Source organism: Bos mutus, chromosome X (assembly GCF_027580195.1).
Source record: "Bos mutus isolate GX-2022 chromosome X, NWIPB_WYAK_1.1, whole genome shotgun sequence".
Taxonomy (NCBI): Eukaryota; Metazoa; Chordata; class Mammalia; order Artiodactyla; family Bovidae; genus Bos; species Bos mutus.
This window is the reverse complement of record NC_091646.1, coordinates 25,919,521-25,941,146: the sequence shown is the minus strand read 5'-3', so window position 1 is coordinate 25,941,146 and position 21,626 is coordinate 25,919,521.

The following is a 21,626-nucleotide window of genomic DNA, read 5'->3' as shown; positions in this document are numbered from 1 at the left end:
GTCTACATTTTTGAGGTAAGATAACTAGATCTCGAGTTTTATTTTATAAGCTCCAATGCATTCTCAGGAATACTGGAGTGGGTTGTCATTTCCTCCTCCAGGAGATCTTCCCAACCCAGGGGTTGAAGCTGCATCTCCTGCATTGGCAAGTGGACTCTTTACCACTGCACAACCTGGTGCTGGTGCTGGTCAGCTCTTGCAGTGAAGTCGGGCACTCATTTCACTGCTTCTCCCAGAGGGATGGTGTCTCTCTCTGCCCTGGGCCACTCAGGATTGGGCCAGGAGAGGCAGGAGTAGTGAGAATCTATGTTTCCTTCCTCAGTGTATCTTTTCCTATTTCTGTGCTTCAGAAATTACTACCCAGAAATGGTAATCCCTTACCCAGAATCCTTCACTCTTGAGAAGGTAGTCTTGTTCACAGCTGTTCAAATGGATGTTTCTAGGCTGAAGGGAATGAGCTCTAGAAATTCCTATACTGATGTCACTTGACAATTGAATTTTCTTTTCCATTTTCATGACAATGAATGAGTAAATTCTAAGGAGTGGAGACCCACATTTCATTCTTCTTTTCATGCCCCGTAGCATTATTTCATGCCCATTTTTGCTGTTCTTTAAAGTCCTTATCGAATTTGTTACAGCATTGCTTCTGTTTTATGTTTTAGTTTTTTGGCTGAGAGGCATGTGGGATCTTCACTGCCGACCAGGGATTGAACCCACACCCCCTGCATTGGAAGGCAAAGTCTTCAACCACTGGACCACCAGGGAAGTCACTTTATTTGTTGTTAATAAAGTTGTATATGACATCCCCAGCATGCAGTATTTACCTCCCATACCAACTTTGGATCATTGATTATTTCTATGATAAAGCAGGCACATAAGTAGCACTAGATATGATTTATATTAAATGACTTTGAAAACATCAAATACAAGCTCATATTATCACTAGAATGGAACTCCAAGTTTTGAGCAAAGGAAATTATTGCAAGAAATCTGGATACAGTCGTCATAATAAAAGTTTAAATTCTCTTATGAGGCCTGAGGGAAGCAGTTCAAAAATGGGCAAGTCGAAAATACCCAGAGCTCACAGCAAATAGGTGGAGTACTTTTAGTGAGGCCTACCTGAGGAGGTAAGGGCAGGTCAAAGGCTATAAATAAGCCTACTCAGGGTTGAATAGCGTTTGGCTTCCACTGACATAGCTCTACTTTTAGGGCCTCATTTCCCTTCAAGCATTTACCACTCTTCAGTTCAGTTCAGTTCAGTTCAGTTGTTCAGTTGTGTCCAACTCTTTGCAACCCCATGAATAGCAACACGCCAGGCCTCCCTGTCCATCACCACCTCCCAGAGTTCACTCAAACTCACGTCCATCAAGTTGGTGATGCCATCCAGCCATCTCATCCTCTGTCGTCCCCTTTTCTCCTGCCCCCAATCCCTCCCAGCAACAGATTCTTTTCCAATGAGTCAACTCTTTGTATGAGGTGGCCAAAGTACTGGAGTTTCAGCTTTAGCATCATTCCTTCCAAAGAATACCCAGGGCTGATCTCCTTCAGAATGGACTGGTTGGATCTCCTTGCAGTCCAAGGGACTCTCAAGAGTCCTCTCCAACACCACAGTTCAAAAGCATCAATTCTTTGGCACTCAGCCTTCTTCACAGTCCAACTCTCACATCCATACATGACCACAGGAAAAACCATAGCCTTGACTAGACGGACCTTTGTTGGCAAAGTAATGTCTCTGCTTTTCAATATTCAATCTAGGTTGGTCAAAACTTTCCTTCCAAGGAGTAAGCATCTTTTAATTTCATGGTTGTAATCACCATCTGCAGTGATTTTGGAGCCCCAAAAAATAAAGTCCGACACTGTTTCCACTGTTTCTCCATCTACTTGCCATGAAGTGATGGGACCAGATGCCATGATCTTCGTTTTCTGAATGTTGAGCTTTAAGCCAACTTTTCTCTCTCCTCTTTCACTTTCATCAAGAGGATTTTTAGTTCCTCTTCACTTTCTGCCATAAGGGTGGTGTCATCTGCATATCTGAGATTATTTGATTGTCATCTGCATATCTGAGATTATTGATCCCGGCAATCTTGATTCCAGCTTGTGCTTCTTCCAGCCCAATGTTTCTCATGATGTACTCTGCATATAAGTTAAATAAGCAGGGTGACAATATACAGCCTCGACGTACTCCTTTTCCTATTTGGAACCAGTCTGTTGTTCCATGTCCAGTTCTAACTCTTGCTTCCTGACCTACATACAGGTTTCTCAAGAGGCAGGTCAGGTGATCTGGTATTCCCATCTCTTTCAGAATTTTCCACCATTTATTGTGATCCACACAGTCAAAGGCTTTGGCATAGTCAATAGAGCAGAAATAGATGGTTTTCTGGAACTCTCTTGCTTTTTCGATGATCCAGGGGATGTTGAAAATTTGATCTCTGGTTCCTCTGCCTTTTCTAAAACCAGCTTGAACATCTGGAAGTTCATGGTTCACGTATTGCTGAAGCCTGGCTTGGAGAATTTTGAGAATTACTTTACTAGCGTGTGAAATGAGTACACTTGTGTTTTAGTTTGAGCATTGTTTGGCATTGTCTTTCTTTGGGATTGGAATGAAAACTGACCTCTTCCAGTCTTGTGGCCACTGCTGAGTTTTCCAAATTTGCTGGCAAATTGAGTGCAGCACTTTCACAGCATCATCTTTCAGGATTTGAAATAGCTCAACTGGAATTCCATCACCTCCACTAGCTTTGTTCATAGTGATGCTTTCTAAGGCCCACTTGACTTCACATTCCAGGATGTCTGGCTCTAGGTGAGTGATCACACCATCATGATTATCTGAGTCGTGAAGCTCTTTTTTTGTACAGTTCTTCTGTGTATTCTTGCCATGTCTTTTAATATCTTCTGCTTCTGTTAGGTCCATACCATTTCTGTGCTTTATCGAGCCCATCTTTGCATGAAATGTTCCCTTGGTATCTCTAATTTTCTTGAAGAGATCTCTAGTCTTTCCCATTCTGTTGTTTTCCTCTATTTCTTTGCATTGATTGCTGAGGAAGGCTTTCTTATTTCCTTGCTATTCTTTGGAACTCTGCATTCAGATGCTTATATCTTTCCTTTTCTCCTTTGCTTTTTGCTTCTCTTCATTTCAAAGATATTTGTAAGGCCTCCCCAGACAGCCATTTTGCTTTTTTGCATTTCTTTTCCATGGGGATGGTCTTGATCCCTGTCTCCTGTACAATGTCATGAACCTCCGTACATAGTTCATCAGGGACTCTATCTATCAGATCTAGTCCCTTAAATCTATTTCTTGCTTCCACTGTATAATCATAAGGGATTTGATTTAGGTCATACCTGAATGGTCTAGTGGTTTTCCCTACTTTCTTCAATTTAGGACTGAATTTGGCAATAAGGAGCTCATGATCTGTGCCACAGTCAGCTCCCAGTCTTGCTTTTGCTGACTGTATAGAGCTTCCTCTGTCTTTGGCTGCAAAGAATATAATCAATCTGATTTCGGTGTTGACCATCTGGTGATGTCCATGTGTAGAGTCTTCTTTTGTGTTGTTGGAAGAGGGTATTTGCTATGACCAGTGCATTCTCTTGGCAAAATTCTATTAGCCTTTGCCCTGATTCATTCCGTATTCCAAGGCCAAATTTGCCTGTTACTCCAGGTATTTCTTGACTTCCTACTTTTGCATTCCAGTCCCCTATAATGAAAAGAACATATTTTTTGAGTGTTAGTTCTAAAAGTTCTTGTAGGTCTTCATAGAACCATTCAACTTCAGCTTCTTCAGCATTGCTGGTTGGGGCATAGACTTGGATTACTGTGATATTGAAGGGTTTGCCTTGGAAACGAACAGAGATCATTCTGTTGTTTTTGAGATTGCATCCAAGTACTGCATTTCGGACTCTTCTCTTGACCATGATGGCTACTCCATTTCTTCTAAGGGATTCCTGCCCGCAGTAGTAGATATAATCGTCATCTGAGTTAAATTCACCCACTCCAGTCCATTTTAGTTCGCTGATTCCTAGAATGTTGACGTTCACTCTTGCCATCTCCTGTTTGACCACTTCCAATTTGCCTTGATTTATGGACCTAACATTCCAGGTTCCTATGCAATATTTCTCTTTACAGCATCAGACCTGTGTCTAACACTAGTCACATCCACAACTTGGTATTGTTTTCTCCTTGGCTCCATCCCTTCATTCTTTCTGGAGTTATTTCTCCACTGATCTCCAGTAGCATATTGGGCACCTACTGACCTGGGGAGTTCCTCTTTCAGTATCCTATCATTTTGCCTTTTCATACTATTCATGAGGTTCTCAAGGCAAGAATACTGAAGTGGTTTGCCATTCCCTTATGTTGCTCCAAATCTCTCCTAATAGAGAGAAAATCTATGTGATTAACTCAACCACACTGATAAATAGGCAGATACCGACCCATTAATTCTTTATGTATTCATTCATTCAAAAATATGTATTAAGTACCTACTATGTAAGACACTGCTAGGCTCAGGGTAGTTCCCCTCTCACAAAGGAATCTACCAATACCTGCCTATTAAAATTTTATCCAAAGTTCAAGGTTATGTGAAATGCTTTCCTAATTCTCCCAACTATGAATTTCTTCGGAGTACCCAAATACCTCTCTTTTCTTTGATTTATAACTTGGCAAACTCTCTTTGGCTCCCCTACAAGATTCCAACACAGAAAACATCATGAACAAAGTCACAGTGGTAGACTTATGCATTGGATGGCTATGGGAAGATGAATAGACCATTTGGGCTGCAGCAGAGGCTTTCTGGTAGGAAGTAAAAGAGGATGTTTGCAAGGGATTCAGGTCAGCATCCTCACATGAGCTTTGAACAAAGCTTTGAAGATTAGTAGTTTTGCAATAATCAAATTTAATAGATGGTAGGTGCTCCAAAGAGAGGCAATGACAAAGGCTTATAGTTCAGAAATAAATAGGACATGATTAAGGAAGAGCAAATAATCCTGTTTGGCTGGAAAGAAAGGTACACATGTAAGGGAGTAACAGAAAATGAGCTCAGAGAATAGGAGGAGGTTCCAATGTGGAGAAGTTTGAAATTTTGGCTGGAGATTTGGAGGCTAATTTGGGTAGCATCACTTAGGGGCACAGAAAAGAATTTCCCCTCATCATTTCTTGTGACCTAAGGCATCAGTGGTATCTGTGGGAACATAAATGGATGTGATTGCTGGTAGTATGAAGTCAATGTAAACAGAGATGAAAACTGTGAGCCTGATGCCATTCGACATCTATTAGCACTAGATCTAGGGAGTAATCCTTATAACATAAGGCAGTTTTATGAACAATAGGAGGAAGTACATTGTTACACAGCAGGAAGTATGCATATGGGACCTCTTACTGAAAGATGATATACAAAGAAACAGAAAACAAACAGAGACTCATGAGTGACAGATCTGTAACAGATAGCTGGATTCTGAAAGTGGCATTTCAGGGGAACAGAATATGTCACTTTGGCAGAAGTACAAGAAGGATATTCTGACCCTCCTTGGTCTCCCTGAAAGCATATGAAGGTACCTTCCCTATAACAGGAGGGTAGAAGATATCCTTACTGCCAGAGATAGGGAACTGCATGAGAAGGCTCTATGAACAAATTTTTTTTACTTCCTTGTTAATTTATTATTCCAATCCCAAACTTCACCTTATCAATTCTTCACAAATTTATTGCTTTCTTTGTCTAAAAGGTATAAAAGTTGTCTACTTTTGTCACTTTCTTTAAGCCTCATATCTTTGGGGATCGCACACATATAAAACTAAATTAAATTTCTTTTTTCTCTTGTTAATCTATCTTGAAAAGTGAAAGTGTTAGTTGCTCAGTTGTGTCTGACTCTATAGCCTGCAAGGCTCCCCTATCCATGGGATTCTCTAGGCAAGAATACTGAAGTTGGTTGTCATTTCCTTCTCCAGTGGATCTTTCTAACTCAGGGATCAAACCTGGGTCTCCTGCAATGCAGGAAGATCTTTTACTGCCTGAGCTACCGGGGAAGCCCGTTAATCTGTCTTATGTCAATGTAATTATTAGACCAGCCATAGTACCTAGAAGGGAAGAAGAGGAAAGTTTTCCTTCCCAACAGCATAAGACAGAAAGCCACCATATTTTCCCACACAATCTCATGGCATCATTCTGCTATGTAAACAGTATGGAAGTTCCTCAAAAAACTTAAAAATAGAAGTACCATATGATCCAGTAATTTTATTTCTGGGTATATGTCAAAAAGAATTGAAAATAAGATCTTGAAGATATATTTGCACTCCCACATTCATTGCAGTATTAGCTACAATAGTCAAAAAGTGGAAGCAACCCAAATGTCCACTGACGAATGGATAGAGAAAATGGGGTATATACTATGAAACATTATTCAGCCTTAAAAAAGAAAGAAATCTTATCATATGCCACAATATAGATGAAGCTTGAATACATTATGTTAAGTGAAACAAGCCCATCACAAAAAGACAAATACTGCATGATTCCACTGATAAAAGGTATCTAAAGCAGTCAACCTCTTAGAAACAAAAAATATAATGATGGTTGTCAGGGAGTAAAGAAAGAAGGGAATGGGGAGTTGCTATTTAACAGATATAGTTTCAGTTTTGCACAGTAAAAAAGTTCTAGAGATGTGTTGCCCAACAAATCATATAGTTAACACAAGTGTACACTTAAAAACGGTCAAGATGGTAAATTTTGTTGTGTTTTTTTAATCACAAAATAACAAAATATGTGAGGAAAGGGATATTATTGAAAGACCAGTGTTGAAATTGCCATAAATTAGTTCCTAAGAAAACCATTCCCTCTATGGTCTCACATACATGTGAATTCTAAAAAATCAACCAACCAAACAAACAAAACCAAGCTCACAGATACAGAGAATGATTGGTGACTGCCAGAGGGCAGGGAGTAGGAAGTGGGTGAAAAGGGTGAAGGGGGTCAAAAGGCACAAACTCTTCAGGTATAAAAATAAATGTCATGGCTATATAATGGACAGCATGGTGACTGTAATCAGTCATACTGTATTACGTATTTGAAAGTGGTTTAGAGAGTAGATTTAATGGGCCAACCCTTACTGGTCCCCAACATTAAGAGTCAAACAAGTTAGCTCTAATTTACCTCAGCTTTCAGTTATATACTTATTGAGTGCAGCACTCAATATGTCAGCGAATTTGGAAAGCTCAGTAGTGGCCACAGGACTGGAAAAGGTCAGTTTTCATTCCAATCCCAAAGAAAGGCAATGCCAAAGAGTGCTCAAACTACCACACAATTCTTCTCATCTCACATGCTAGCAAAGTAATGCTCAAAATTCTCCGAGTGAGGCTTCAACAGTATGTGAACTGTGAACTTCCAGATGTTCAAGCTGGGTTTAGAAAAGGCAGACGAACCAGAGATCAAGTTGCCAACATCCATTGGATCATCAAAAAACCAAGAGAGTTCCAGAAAAACATCTATTTCTCTTTTATTGACTATGCCAAAGCCTTTGACTGTGTGGATCACAACAAATTGTGGAAAATTCTTCACAATATGGGAATACCAGACCACCTGATCCACCTCCTGAGAAATCTGTATGCAGGTCAGAAAGCAACAGAACTGGACATGGAACAACAGACTGGTTTCAAATAGGGAAAGGAGTATGTCAAGACTGTATATTGTCACCTTGCTTATTTAACTTATATGCAGAGTACATCATGAGAAATGCTGGGCTGGATGAAGCACAAGCTGGAATCAAGATTGCCAGGAGAAATATTAATAACCTTAGATATGCAGATGACACCACCCTTATGGCAGAAAGCAAAGAAGAACTAAAGAGCCTCTTAATGAAAGTGAAAGAGGAAAGTGAAAAAGGTGGCTTAAAACTCAACATTCAGAAAACTAAGATCATGGCATCTGGTCACATCACTTCATGGCAAATAGATGGGGAAACAGTGACAGACTTTATTTTTTGGGGGCTCCAAAATCACTGCAGATGGTGACTGCAGCCATGAAATTAAAAGAGGCTTGCTCCTTGGAAGAAAAGCTATGACCAACCTAGACAGCATATTGAAAAGCAGAGACATTACTTTGCCAACAAAGGTCCGTTCAATCAAAGCTATGGTTTTTCCAGTAGTCATGTATGGATGTGAGAGCTGGACTATAAAGAAAGCTGAGCACTGAAGAATTGATGCTTTTGAACTGTGGTGTTGGAGAAGACTCTTGAAAGTCCCTTGGACTGCAAGGAGATCCAACCAGTCCATCCTAAAGGAAATCAGTCCTGAATATTCATTGGAAGGAGTGATGCTGAAGCTGAAACTCCAATAATTTGGCCACCTGATGCGAAGAATTGACTCATATGAAAAGACCTTGATGCTGGGAAAGATTGAACGCAGGAGGAGAAAGGGATGACAGATGATGAGAGGGTTGGATGGCATCACTGAGTCAATGGACATGAGTTTGAATAAACTCCGGGAGTTGGTGATGGACAGGGAGGCCTGGGGTGCTGCAATCCATGGGGTCAAAAAGAGTCAGACATGAGTGAGCAACTGAATTGAACTCAGTTTTACACTTACGGGGCTAGAAAAATTTACACTGAGATATCTGAACAACAGTTATCTCGGACAGTTAGGCCAAGGGGCCTGACCTCCTTGGCTTAAACCCTACTCTGGGGATCCCAGAACTTTTTATAAAAAGTAGGTAAAATAGAGAACAAAAAGAAAAAAAAAAAAAGCCTTTTAAAACCCCTCTTCTAAGACCAAAACTTGTTGATGAGATCCTAATAAAAACTAAAGATATAAAAGTTGATGGAGTTGTGATAAAGGTATATAAAATTGGCATATTTAAATAGGCTTTATGGGCTTCCCAGGTGGGGGTAGTGGTAAAGAACCTGCCTGCCAATACAGGAGACATAACTAATGTGGGTTTGATCTTTGGGTCAGGAAGATGCCCTGGAGGAGGGCATGGCAAACCACTTCAGTATTCTTGCCTGGACAGAGGAGCCTGGAAGGTTACAGTCCATAGGGTTGCAGAGAGTCAGATACGACTGAAGCGACTTAGAACTCATCCAAGAGAGAAGATACTAACAGTGCTCGCACAGGGGGAAAAAAATGGAAAAAAAAAAATGTAATTATGTATTGTGATCGATGTTAACTAGCCTTTCTGTGGTGATCATTTCACAATATGTATACAAACAATGAATCATTATGTTGCACACCTGAAACTCATATAATGTTATATGCCCATTACACCTTAAAAAAAAAACAAAAACAAAAACAAATAAATAAGTCCACAAACCACACCTCACTCCACACCTTGACAGCCTCTGGCCTCCTTTTTCCTTTTTGATCAAGAATCTCTAACGTACCCCAAACAGTAACATAAACCTCAGTTGAATCAGAAACCAGATCTATAGGGAGCTCCAGGGAGATAGAGTCTGAAGCCCACTCTTTCTGTGAGAGGCAGAGTAAAGATGAAACCATAGAAGATGAAAATAGTAGGGTTCTCAAGCCCAAACAATAGAAATCCAAAATCCAGGATTTTCTGTACCCTGTGTACTCTGTGAAATGGTGGTAAAATTTTTTAACCTATTAATAGTGATCTTTGCTGAAATAAACTCCAAAAACAAAGAAAAGAAAAATTATTCCCAAACTTCAGAGATTTAACTATATTTAGTAATAAGTGATTGGTTTCCCAGGTGGCAGGAATGGTAGATAACTCGCCTGCCAATACAGGAGATGTAAGAGACATAAGAGATGCAAGTTTGATCCCTGAGTCAGGAAGATCCCCTGAAGGAGGGCATGGCAACCCACTCCAGTATTCTTGCCTGGAGAATCCCATGGAGAGAGGAGCCTGATGGGCTACAGTCCATGGGGTGGCAGAGAGTTGAATGCTACTGAAGTGACTTAGTGTGCACGCACACAGTAATAAGTGATTAGAGTAAGTCATAGTCTCACAATTGTTTCCAGGACCAGTATGCTACCTTGAAATTTAAAATAGCCAGTCAAGTTGGCTAGATGAATGTTATATAGAATACTTCTGCAAACAGAGAGAAAAAATTACCTGAGAGTAAGACACTGAAAATGTTTGTCTTTTTTTTTTTTTTAATTAAACCTATTTCAGTATATATTGCTTTGGAATCATAGGTAGTTTTGGCACTACCTAATTTTATTTGGTCTGCAAGTTCCTTTCTAGAGATAAAATCCCTAGTGAAACTCAATTTTTACATTGTAATAAAACCTGTCTTTGCTAGGAACATTAGATGATTTTTTTTGCCCTCTTATGGCTCATAATATTTTATATTGAGTTTTTCTTTTTTTTAATTGGTTGGAAAAAAATTATTTTTACAACTGAGGAGAAAGGCAGCACATTTTTTATTCCCTCATATTGGAAATACACAAATATTTGGGTTTTTTTCCATGTATACTACAGTGTTATATTTCAATTTCTATCAATATATACTCTACAGTGTGCCACCACCAAAGCAGAAAGGCAAAACAGGTAAAGGGGGTCAGCTGGATGGTTACACTGACTTTTATATGTATTTTGAAAAATCTGTTTAAGATATATCTTGAATTTGGGGATTAAACTTAGAAACATCTCTTTAACTTTCACAGATTGAAAATAAAAACTTGTTCTAGGCAAGATTTCAATGTCTTTTCTCTGTCCATCAGTAATTTTCTATAATAAAGTTTGAATGTATAATAGTAGCAAATAACTCTTTTCTCAATCTGACTTGGCATACAAAGCAATATAGCTAATAGTAGATATGCTTCTGCAAAATATGCACACAAGACTGACCAAGAATTCTGGAGATGTGTTGTATTCAGGACACACCAGCCTAACACTTTCATAGCTCCCTTGTCCCTGTTGAAGTACTGCATGTATGTAGCAGTCATTGAGATTTGCTGTATCCTAGGGTTTACGGACTGAGTTATAGTTTTGATATATGCCTAAAGTGACCCTTAAACCAAGACTGCATCTGGACACAAATGTAAATAAATGAAGGTACATTCAGGCAGTAGCTATGCATTTTGACATTTGCCAAATAGGTTTCAAAGAGCCACTCATTCTTGCCTGCTGTATTACAATTTGGCCTCTCTGAAGCTAATTGGAGAAATAGTATAGAAAATCTAAGGCCAGGCCCTTTGTGTTGAGAAAGTCTATTTTAATTTCCACGGCAATGGTAACTCTAAAATGAGGCAAAAACATTGTTTGAATTGGATCTTGTCAAAAACTCATCACAATCTGAAATACATGTGCGCTTACTTGACATAGAAGCACGGACCGCTTTGTACATATAAGGCTTGGTATGAGAGATCCTTAAGCATTCAGAGGCAGAGTGGAGCAGTCATTATGAACATAGTGATGTGTACTCATGGAGACTTGAGCCACTTCCTATATATGTGACCTTGGGAAGTGTGTATGACCTCTCTGAAATACACTGTTTCTTTTGTATTAACTATGTATGTGAGGCAATAATAATATCTATCTGATAAAGCTGTTGTAGAGATGTCAAATGAAACATGCAAGGTGCCCAAAACAGTAGCTAAAAAGTGGTAGAAATTTAATAAACAGTAGCTTAAACCATTTCGAAATGGCAGTGTGACCAACATACTGGGAAAGAAACTTAAGTGAGAAGAAATAGCTGTACGTTACTCCTTTATATTTGATGAAATATTTTATCATAGGTTCAAATTAAACAGACTTACTGAGATAACTCTGGCTATTAAAATGCAATCTCTTTCAGTAATCAGGAAAAAAAGTATATTTCACTCCTTAGGCAAGTGCAAGAGTCTTATAAACTTATTTTTAGTTCAGTGGATGACTCAGCAGCACTGATTTATTTGAAATTCAGTCCAAACAAATTGACATCTGAACTGTCTATATAAAGCATCATTAGAACACATACTCAGTGAAACAATGAGGTGGGGCAAAGTTCCATCTTATAACATGTTAAAGATTGATATTTGCACACATTTCAGCTACTCACCTTACTTCAGTTTTAATCCTCCCTTCAAAGAAGATGGTGTGGACCATCTGCAAAGGAGCCCACTAGAGCATTTGTTTAGAGGAAAAGTACCAGGTCTGAAGTTACAGAAGGTGGAGTCAAATGAGGGTATCTTACTTAAGATATTCAGGAGTAGAAACAACCAGAAAATGACTTTGAACCAGAGTTCTTTAAAAGTTCTGAGACTGAATCAGAAACATGCAAGACTGGTGAGTACAAAGGACTAAGAACTTGGGAAAATGCCAAAGATCAGTAGCCAGAAAAAGAATGGAACAAAATAGGAGAGGGTCACGAGTGAACTGAGGAAAAAAGAAAAGGCCATTATTGTGGGGGTGGGGGGTGGGGGAAACCTATCAAAATGCCATACTTGATGAGATATGTTGACTTAATGATATAACATTGTGGTAGATGGTGCTTCAGGTGGCACTAGAGGTAAAGAACCTTCCTGCTAATGCAGGAGACATAAGAGATGCAGGTTTGATCCCTGGTTCAGGAAGATCCCCTGGAGGAGGGCATGGCAACCCACTCCAGTATTCTTGCCTGGAGAACCCCTGTGGACAGAGGAGTCTGGATGGTTACAGCCCACAGGGTTGCAAAGAGTCAAACACAACTGAGCTACTTAGAACGCATGCACAGATGCCTTCAGAGAAGTTTATGCTCTTAAGATCATTGAAGGACTTTGGCCAGAATGCCACACTTAGGCATGTGGTTAGCTCAACTAGTTAGAGTGAGTTAACATAAGGTTTGACTTTTACCTAGCCAATAAATGGTCTTCTTCAGTTGCTGCTATTAATTGAGCACATATTATATGACAGGAAAATGATATACATTACCCCGTGTGGTCCTTGCAACAGCCTATGTGATAGGTACTAGTACTGCTAGCATTTTAGAGATAAAGAAACTAAGGATCAGAGAAGTTAAATAACTTGCCCCAAATCAGCAGGCAGGAAATGATCTCAGGATTTGAGCCCTGGTTTATCTGACTTCAAAGCCCATGCTTTTAGCTATTATGTATGGTTAGTTTTTAATTCACAGAATCCTAGCATAGCCCAGGGTGAGCTGTCTTACAAATATGTATCACTAGCCATAGCAGGATCTGAATGTGGGTGGCCCAGAGCAAATCCATCACCACCCAAGGGAAAAAACACAACAATTAAGGCCAGGTCCTAATGATGACCTTCTTCTTGGGTACATGTCCTTTTGGCTGCCTAATTTCACAACAGAATGCAAATACTAAATTGTCATTTAAAGATCTATTTAATTGGTAATTTGAAATAGCTACCACCCAATATATATTAAAGCTAAGTGAAAAAAAAAAAACATATTTGTGAAGGTTTATATGTGTTTTTGTAAAGGCATTTGTGTTTTTGTTTTCTTTTGTTTTTGTTTCATTATTCAATATCTTTTTAACAGGAAATTAGAGAGATACTTCTCCCTGGTCTTAAGTATCAGTAATAGTAGTGTTTCTTCAGGGAACACTCATTAGCTTTTGCTTGTTTATTTTTGTTTTATTGCAAGTAGGTGATGGTGGGGCTTTGTGGACAAATATTCCAATGGCTTTAAATCCTGACTACACATTAGAACTACCTGGGTAGATTTTCAAAAATATAAATATTTGGACCCAATCCCCAAAGATTCTGATGCACTATGTCTAATTTGGTCCTAAGAATCAACATTGTAGGTCTCTCCAGGTGATTCTAATGCATAACCAAAGTTGAGAGCCATGATGCTGCTTATCAAGTTTAGATGCTCCTTCTTTGAGAAAATGCTTGGAAGACATAGTCAGAGCCATGGTCCCCTCATAGCCAGCATGTTAGGGCTTTGAGGTATGCATAATTTTTTTTTAGTCTCATTCCTAGCTCCATTTTATGTCTCATCTTTGTTTTTTTCTCTTTTAGTTTCTCACCTACTAACCAGAGGGGTTTTTGTAATAAAAACATCTCAATATTCTAGATTTCAATGTAAATTACATTTTTAGAACACGTTAATGTTTACAATCAAAATAATGTATTGAAAACTTTGATGTTTACAGGTTATAAAATATGGTTTAAGGAAGTTACCATGTTCACTCTCAGTTTTTGCAGAATTTTAAGGATGCAAAATTCTACTCTGCCCTCGCCTTTTCATTATTGATGTTCCAAGTAATAAAAATAAATCTAAATACTACTGGCTCAATTCACTCCTGATTCATTTTCCCATGTTTCAATAGCACATAAAGAGCCAGTATATTGTTAAAATAAAGCATGCCATATTAGACTACACACTGGTAACTATGTAGCTCTGTGATCTTTGACAAGTCAGTTAACATCTCTGTTTTTTTTTTTTAACCCTAAGGAAAAAAAACATGGAAAGTGGTGAGAACTGGATTAAATTCCTTTTCTTTTTACCAGTTACAAAATCTGTGAGTATTAGACCCAATTTTGCATTTTGGATTTTTTATCATTTTTCTATTAAATTACAGTTAGTGGAATCAGAGCATCTATAATGATAACTTTATTGCTACTAGACTTATCACACAATAATATGCATGGTTACATTTTTAAGGACTTCCCAGATGGCACCGGTGGTAAAAAAACCCACCTGCCAATGCATGAGACATAAGAGACATGGGTTCAGTCCCTGGGTTGGGAAGACCCCCTGGAGGAGGGCCTGGCAATGCACTTCAATATTCTTACCTGGAGAATCCCATGGACAGAAGAGCCTGGCAGGCTACAGTCCATAGGGTCCCAAAGAGTCAGACATGACTGAAGTGACTAAGCATGCAGCACACACATTTTTAAATAATTTGTGAAAATTCAAAACAAATGTTTATTTTATTGAGTAAATGAATTAGTCAGAAGAGAGTTTAATATTAAAAGTATATCAGGGGCTTCCCTGGTGGTCCAGTTGTTAAGAATCTGCCTTGCAATTCAGGAGACATCAGTTCGATCCATGGTCCAGGAAGATCCCACATGCCGTGGAGCAACTAAGCATGTGTACCACAACTACTAAGCCCTCACTCTAGAGCCCCACCAACTAACTAACTAAAACGCCACTAACTAAAACACAGGTGATTCTAATATCCACAAATTGTCTTTTGCATCCTTTGGTAACAAGAGAAGCCCACACATCACAATGAAGAGTAGCCCCTGCTTGCCTCAACTAGAGAGAGCCGTGTGCAGCAATGTTGACTCAATCACAACCAAAAACAAATAAATAAATGAATCTTTTTTTTTTAATATATCAGAGTACTGAAAAAGCAGAAAGTATCACTGAGATATCACATACATAGTAGCTTCAAAGGAGCAGAGATATCTCCTAGGGTTGGGGCAACTATTAAGTCAGGTGGGCTTAACTGGGGATTCCTTGATCAGAAAACTCTTTAGCAGTATTTTGAAAGGACAAATCCTGATCAGACAGCAGGATAGGGTGATTTTTATCATATGAAGCAAATATTATTTGAAGCAAAGCCATCTCCTGTTTTCCATCTCCATTGCTACCACCCTAGCTGAAGTCACTGTCACTCCATGCCTGAACTGACTGAATAGGCTCCTACCTGGTATCTCTCTTGGCACATTTACCCACAAACAAATCACCCTCTGTTTGTGATCCAAAAAGATAATTTAAAAAATCAGATTATGTAGCTTTGCTGTTTGCAATTCTTAAAAATGACTTACCTCTTCACTCAAAAAGCTAACTTCAAATTCTCTTCCATCGCCTACAAGTGCCTATTTGATCCCACTTGTGTCTAGCTCTCTCACCTAATTTCATGGTGCGTTCTCTGCATTCCAGCCACGTTGACCCTTTAGCTCCTCAGATCTCTCATAATTCATTCTGCTACACAGTCTTTGTACATGTTGTGCCTGCTTTATGGGATGATTACTTTTCTTTCTTTTATCTAGTTAACACTTACCTGTCCTTCAGATCTTAAGTCTAAAGTCTCCTCCTCAGAGAGGCCTTCCCAAATTAGGTTGAGTTCCCCTCCTATGGGCTCTCAGGACACCAAAGAACTCTTTCCTCACTGTTTATACACTTATTTGACTAAATCTGTCTTTCCCATTAGACTATAACCTCCTTGGGGACTGAACCAGATCCATGTTGTTCACTACTATATATCCTGCATGTAGCACATGGGAGGTGATCAACACAGCTACAATATTTTTTAATGAATAAATTAATAGATTGCTTTAAGGACACAGGCTGGGTCTTATTCCCCACTGCCTAGTGCAGTGCTTACATTTCATATATACTCAATAAAGGTTTGTTAGAACATAAATGGGCCTGAAACCAAAGAAAGTTAGATTTTTTTTCCCCCTAGTCATCCAATTGTCTGTCAGGGGTCATCATAAACGTGTTTTTAGAAGGCTCTTCATTTGATTTTGTTGGGGTGAGTGAATGATTCCTTAGCAGAGCAATTCTTACATGCAAATTTTGAAGCTATGAGATGAGCAAGAAATTCTAGTGTCTAAAAGCCTGCTCAAACATTCTCCTCTCTAACTCATAACCAGATTTTATTTCTGTGACCAGTAGCACAAATGAAAATGCTCACAGTACAAGGCAAAAAGAAAAAGATTGTGACGATATGTTTTTCCAATAAGAAGCAGAGAGATGACATGCTACTTACTTATAAATTCATTGATAGTTACTTTTTTCACATAAAAGCCAAAAGGCCAATTTATGATTTTACATTTATTTGTCAGCAAGACCACCACATTGTTGAATCCAATTTCATTGTACCTTCAAGGAGATGCAAAGTTCTTTGTCATTTGAAAAAGACAATGCAGACAGTATTAATACCAGAATTACCTGACTGCTCAAATATTTTTATGTGTAAACCCAATTAAGTTTGGATCATTAAAAGTGATCACAACAAAATTAATCCACACTAGTGATAATACTCACCTTTAATTGAATGCTTACTCTATGCTAGGAACTGAATAAGTGTTTTGGATTTATCAGTCCTATGGGATAAGTATATTTATTTAGCTTCATTTTTACATAAAGGAAACAGAAAGCTTAGAGATGTTAAAATACTTCCTGGAGTCCCAGTTAGAATCGGTTCTCTAGTTACAAACACAGAGAGACAGTGTTACTGCTAGTTAGTTTACTAGTCATGTGCTCCTGTCTTTTTCAGTAATTTGACTCCTGCCTCACCCGCCTTCCCTCAATTATCCTAACCCATGAAACAATGCTTATTTTGCCTCTCCTTGTCACTGCTTTGGGAATCTACTTCCCATACGAATGACTATAGCAAATAATTATTCTGAACCACTCAGAGACGTGATCTCAGCATGGATAGATTTTAATTTCATGTTTTTGCCCTGATAAGGCAGCAGATTACATGTAATATTTGTGTCTCTTTCATAGTAAACACTTAGGAAAGGAAAGCAAATAAGGCTTTGTGGTTCAATGGAAAGAGCTCATGTCTGGGATTCTAGTCCCCAAGCCCCACAAACTAGGTATATTATCTTAGGCAAACTACATAAACTCTCAGCATCTTCAGATTTGAATAAGTTAAATTTCTTCTCACTCTAAACCACTCTAGGTATATGATTTTTCTTTTTGCCTGTAACTGAAGTCCATCTTTAAAATTAAAGGAAGAGATATGAAATAAAGTCATTGTCATCCTACTCTGGGCATTGAAAAAGAGAATTACCAATCCTTTTTTTCCATGGCCATTTACACAGCTCAATGAAGAACTAAAATTCAGAAACAATAAAATCTCAGTATAATAATAATAATCCCTTCTGCCTTTGTAAAACATGGCATGATTTGCCCCAATGACTTGGTAAGCATAAGAGGATGGGACTCATATACCAGCACATCATCAAGTACGTAGAAGTTTATTAATAAAATTTTGTTGAACTATAGGACTTCCCTGGTGGTTCAGTGGTTAAGACTCTGCACTTCCACTGCAGGGTGTGAAGGAAAGTTACACGGCTCAAACAGCCTGGAGTTAAAACTTCCCTCCAGGCCCTCCTCACCATTCTACTGCAAAACAAAGAACTCTCTCACCCGAAGAAAAAATGGGCATTAAGGTTGATTACGCTCAGCTCCCAGCTTGTCCCAGCCTCTGGCCGATCTCCAGAATTTCTTGCCCCAGCCGTTTAAGAGATAACTAACCCGAACAACCTTGGAGAAGAACAGGCCCCCTTAAGACAGTAGATTTCCACATATATGCCTATATGCTGATGCTGCTTCTAAGTCGCTTCTGTCGTGTCCGACTCTGTGCGACCCCATAGACAGCAGCCAACCAGGCTCCCCCATCCCTGGGATTTTCCAGGCAAGAGTACTGGAGTGGGGTGCCATTGCCTTCTCCGATATGCCTATATATACTTACTCTTTTCTGAGTTAGTGTAGCACTCAGTAATCTGACTGCTGCCCCTGCTTGCCTCATTAAAGGTGATCTGTTCCTGTAAAGTGCTGGTATTGTTCTTTTTCTGAACCTCACCTTCTCTAACTCCCTTACCCTACAATTTTTGGTGTCGAAACCCAGGAGGTTGAGGTTCCTTCTCATTCTCCATGGCCAGCTCTTCGGAGCATGGAAGCCTGCTGAGCTCACTTTCCTGCCCCGGCTTTGAACACCTCTTTGAGAGGACGTTCTGTGCCTTTGTGAGTGTTACAAGTCCTATGTAAGGGCTTTATTGGTTTCCCATGTAACCTGAGGAATATTGGTCTCTCTCTCTCTCTTCCTCTTTTCTCTACACTTTCTTTTCTGTGAGACCCACCAACTCCAGGACAGAGGCCTTTTGCCATTCGACCTCCCTCCATCCACCATGAATTCATGCCTGACCCAGTAGCCCAGGTAAGCTCAGACAGTACTCTAGGGTGCCATAGACTATCGTCCTTTCCAGGTTCCCAGGGAACCCTCCAGCCAAAAGGCCTCTTGGGAGGTGCTTGGGGGACATCCCTCCCTTCTTCAGAGTTTCTATCTTTGCCCGGTCAAAAGATTAGGTGACAATCTTTGCTCTCGACCAGACAGTCGCTTGCCATTTGCTATGGGGTCAAGCCAATCTGTCCCACGGAACTCTCCCTTGGCCTCCATAAAATGAAACCTCAAACCTCTACTCTTGACCGATCTCAAGGTTCATAAATTCGAGTTGCTTTGCACTCAAATTTGGCCTCAATACAAACTGGATAACCAAAACTGCTGGCCTAAGTTTGGGACTTTCGATTTCAATATTTTATCAGATCTCACAAACTTCCTCAAATGGAATGGCAAATGGTTGGAGGTCCCCTATATTCAAGTCTTCTAGGACCTTAGAAGCTGTCCTTCTCTCTGCAAGGACTGTTCTACCTATCAAATCCTCCTCTGCTCTCTCTCCCCCTCCATTACAAAAGAATCCAAATCTAAAGCCCCTAAAAAGCCCCCTAAACCTTCAGCCCCCAATTTTGACCCAGCAGATGTGCCTCCTCCCTACCGCCCTGGAGAGAAAGCTTCCAGAGACAAGACCCCATTCTCTAAAACAGGAAGCGATGACTCCAAAACCCCCAAAAGAGATTTCCATCCCACCTCCATCAGCCAAAACAAACACATATTCCCTCTCAGAGAGTTAGTGGGACCAGAGGGCCCTACACGGATTCATGTGCCTTTCTCAATTTCTGATATGAGCCAAATTGAAGAAAAATTGGGATCTTTTTCAGCAAATCCTACTAGATATAGAAAATAATTCCTCTGCCTTACATAAGCATATCATTTAACCTGAAATGATCTGTATTACATCCTAAATGTCACTTTAACCCCTGATAGAAAGGAACGGATATAGCAGGCAGCCCAGACTCATGCTGATCAACTCCATAACCAAAATAGGACTAATCCAGTGGCTGATTATGCAGCCCCTTTAACTGAGCCACAGTGGACATATCAAGCAGGCAATGCTGGCATCCAGTACCTGCATCATATGATTACCTGTTTATTAGAAGGAATGCTAAAAAGCTCTTACATTCATGTTAACTATGATAACATTAGGGAAGTGACTCAAGAAAAAGATGAAAACCCTGTCCTTTTTCTTTCACAGCTTACTGAGGCAGTCCAAAAATACACTAATCTAGATATTTCCACCCCTGCCAGACTTCTGTACCTACACATCCAGTTCATAAGCCAGTTATCCTCTGATATTTGCCAAAAACTACGCAAGTTAGAGAAGGGCCCTGAAACCCCTCAGCAAGATCTCCTAGAAATAGCCTTTAAAGTTTTCAACAATAGGGAGGAAGAAGCAGAAAAAGAAAAGGAAACAAAGGACAAATATGCTTTATTCACTGCAGCTATCCAAGGAAGAAATTCAACTCCTTTGGTCCATCAACCCTGGCCCACCTGTATGGGACCTAACCCTCCAGGCCCCTGCTTCAGATGTAACCAAATGGGACACTGGGCTAATAAGTCCTGCCCAAACCCCCAGCCGCCCACCAAACCCTGCCCCACTTGCAAACAATGGGGCCACTGGAAAATGGATTGTCCTCAGACACTACCCACCAAATCTCAGGGTCCACCCCAGGCCCAACAACAATGGGCCAGGAACCAGACTCAGGGGGGCCCTGGCACCCCAGACCATGGTTCTTTGGATGAGGTGAGAGATGATCCAATTGTGCCTGAGTTATTCCAATGGTGGAGCCCAAGCTCCAGATCCCAAGTCTGCCCCATACAGACGGACTCAGAACTTTGGGTAATTGGCATGGTGGCCAGACACAAAGTCTCATTCCTAATAGACATTGGAGCAGCCTTTTCACTTTTAACCTCTTTTAAGGGCCCTCTCCAACCTTCAGAAGTGGCCATTGAAGGGATCTCAGGCATCCTTTTTTATCCCAAAATAACTTCTCTTCTCCCTTGTTCCTTTGGTAAGGCAACACTAACACATTCCTTTATAGTACTTCCTCAATGCCCAATTGCATTGATGGGACATGATCTTCTGGCTAAGCTACAAACTTCTATAAACCTCCCATTCTTAGATCCCATATCAATTCTTTGCATCCAAATGGCACCCAAACCCTTGACCAGCCCTCACTCCCAAAACCTGCCCCCTGACCTTCCCCCAATAGATCCTCAGGTCTGGGACACAAAAGTCCTGTCGGTAGCCTGACACCATTTCCCAGTACAGGTCTTTCTTAAAAATCCCACTCAGGTCATAACCCAACTCAATATACCCTGACCACAGAATCCTGACAAGGACTTAAACCAATAGTCTCCCGATTGCTCAAAGTCAGCCTCTTCTGGCCTATTTGTTCTCCACATAATACTCTTATACTGGCAGTCAAAAGGGACCCCACTCCTGGAGTCTAGTTCAAGATCTTTGCAAGATCAATGAGGCGATAATACTCGTATACCCCATGGTCACTAATCCCTACACCCTTCTCTCTCATATCCCCCCTGGCAGACTCTACTTCACGGTATTGGACCTCAAAGATGCTTTCTTTACTATACCTCTACACCACTCTTCACAGCCCCTATTTGCCTTCACCTGGACGGATCCAGACACATCAATTTCAACAATTTACTTGGACCGTTTTACCACAAGGGTTTAGAGATAGCCGTCATTTGTTCAGTAAAGCCCTTCAAAGGGACCTACAAACTTTAGACCTAGGCTCTACTATCTTACTCCAATATGTAGATGATTTATTGTTATATAGTTCCTCTCACCACAACTGCCTAGTCC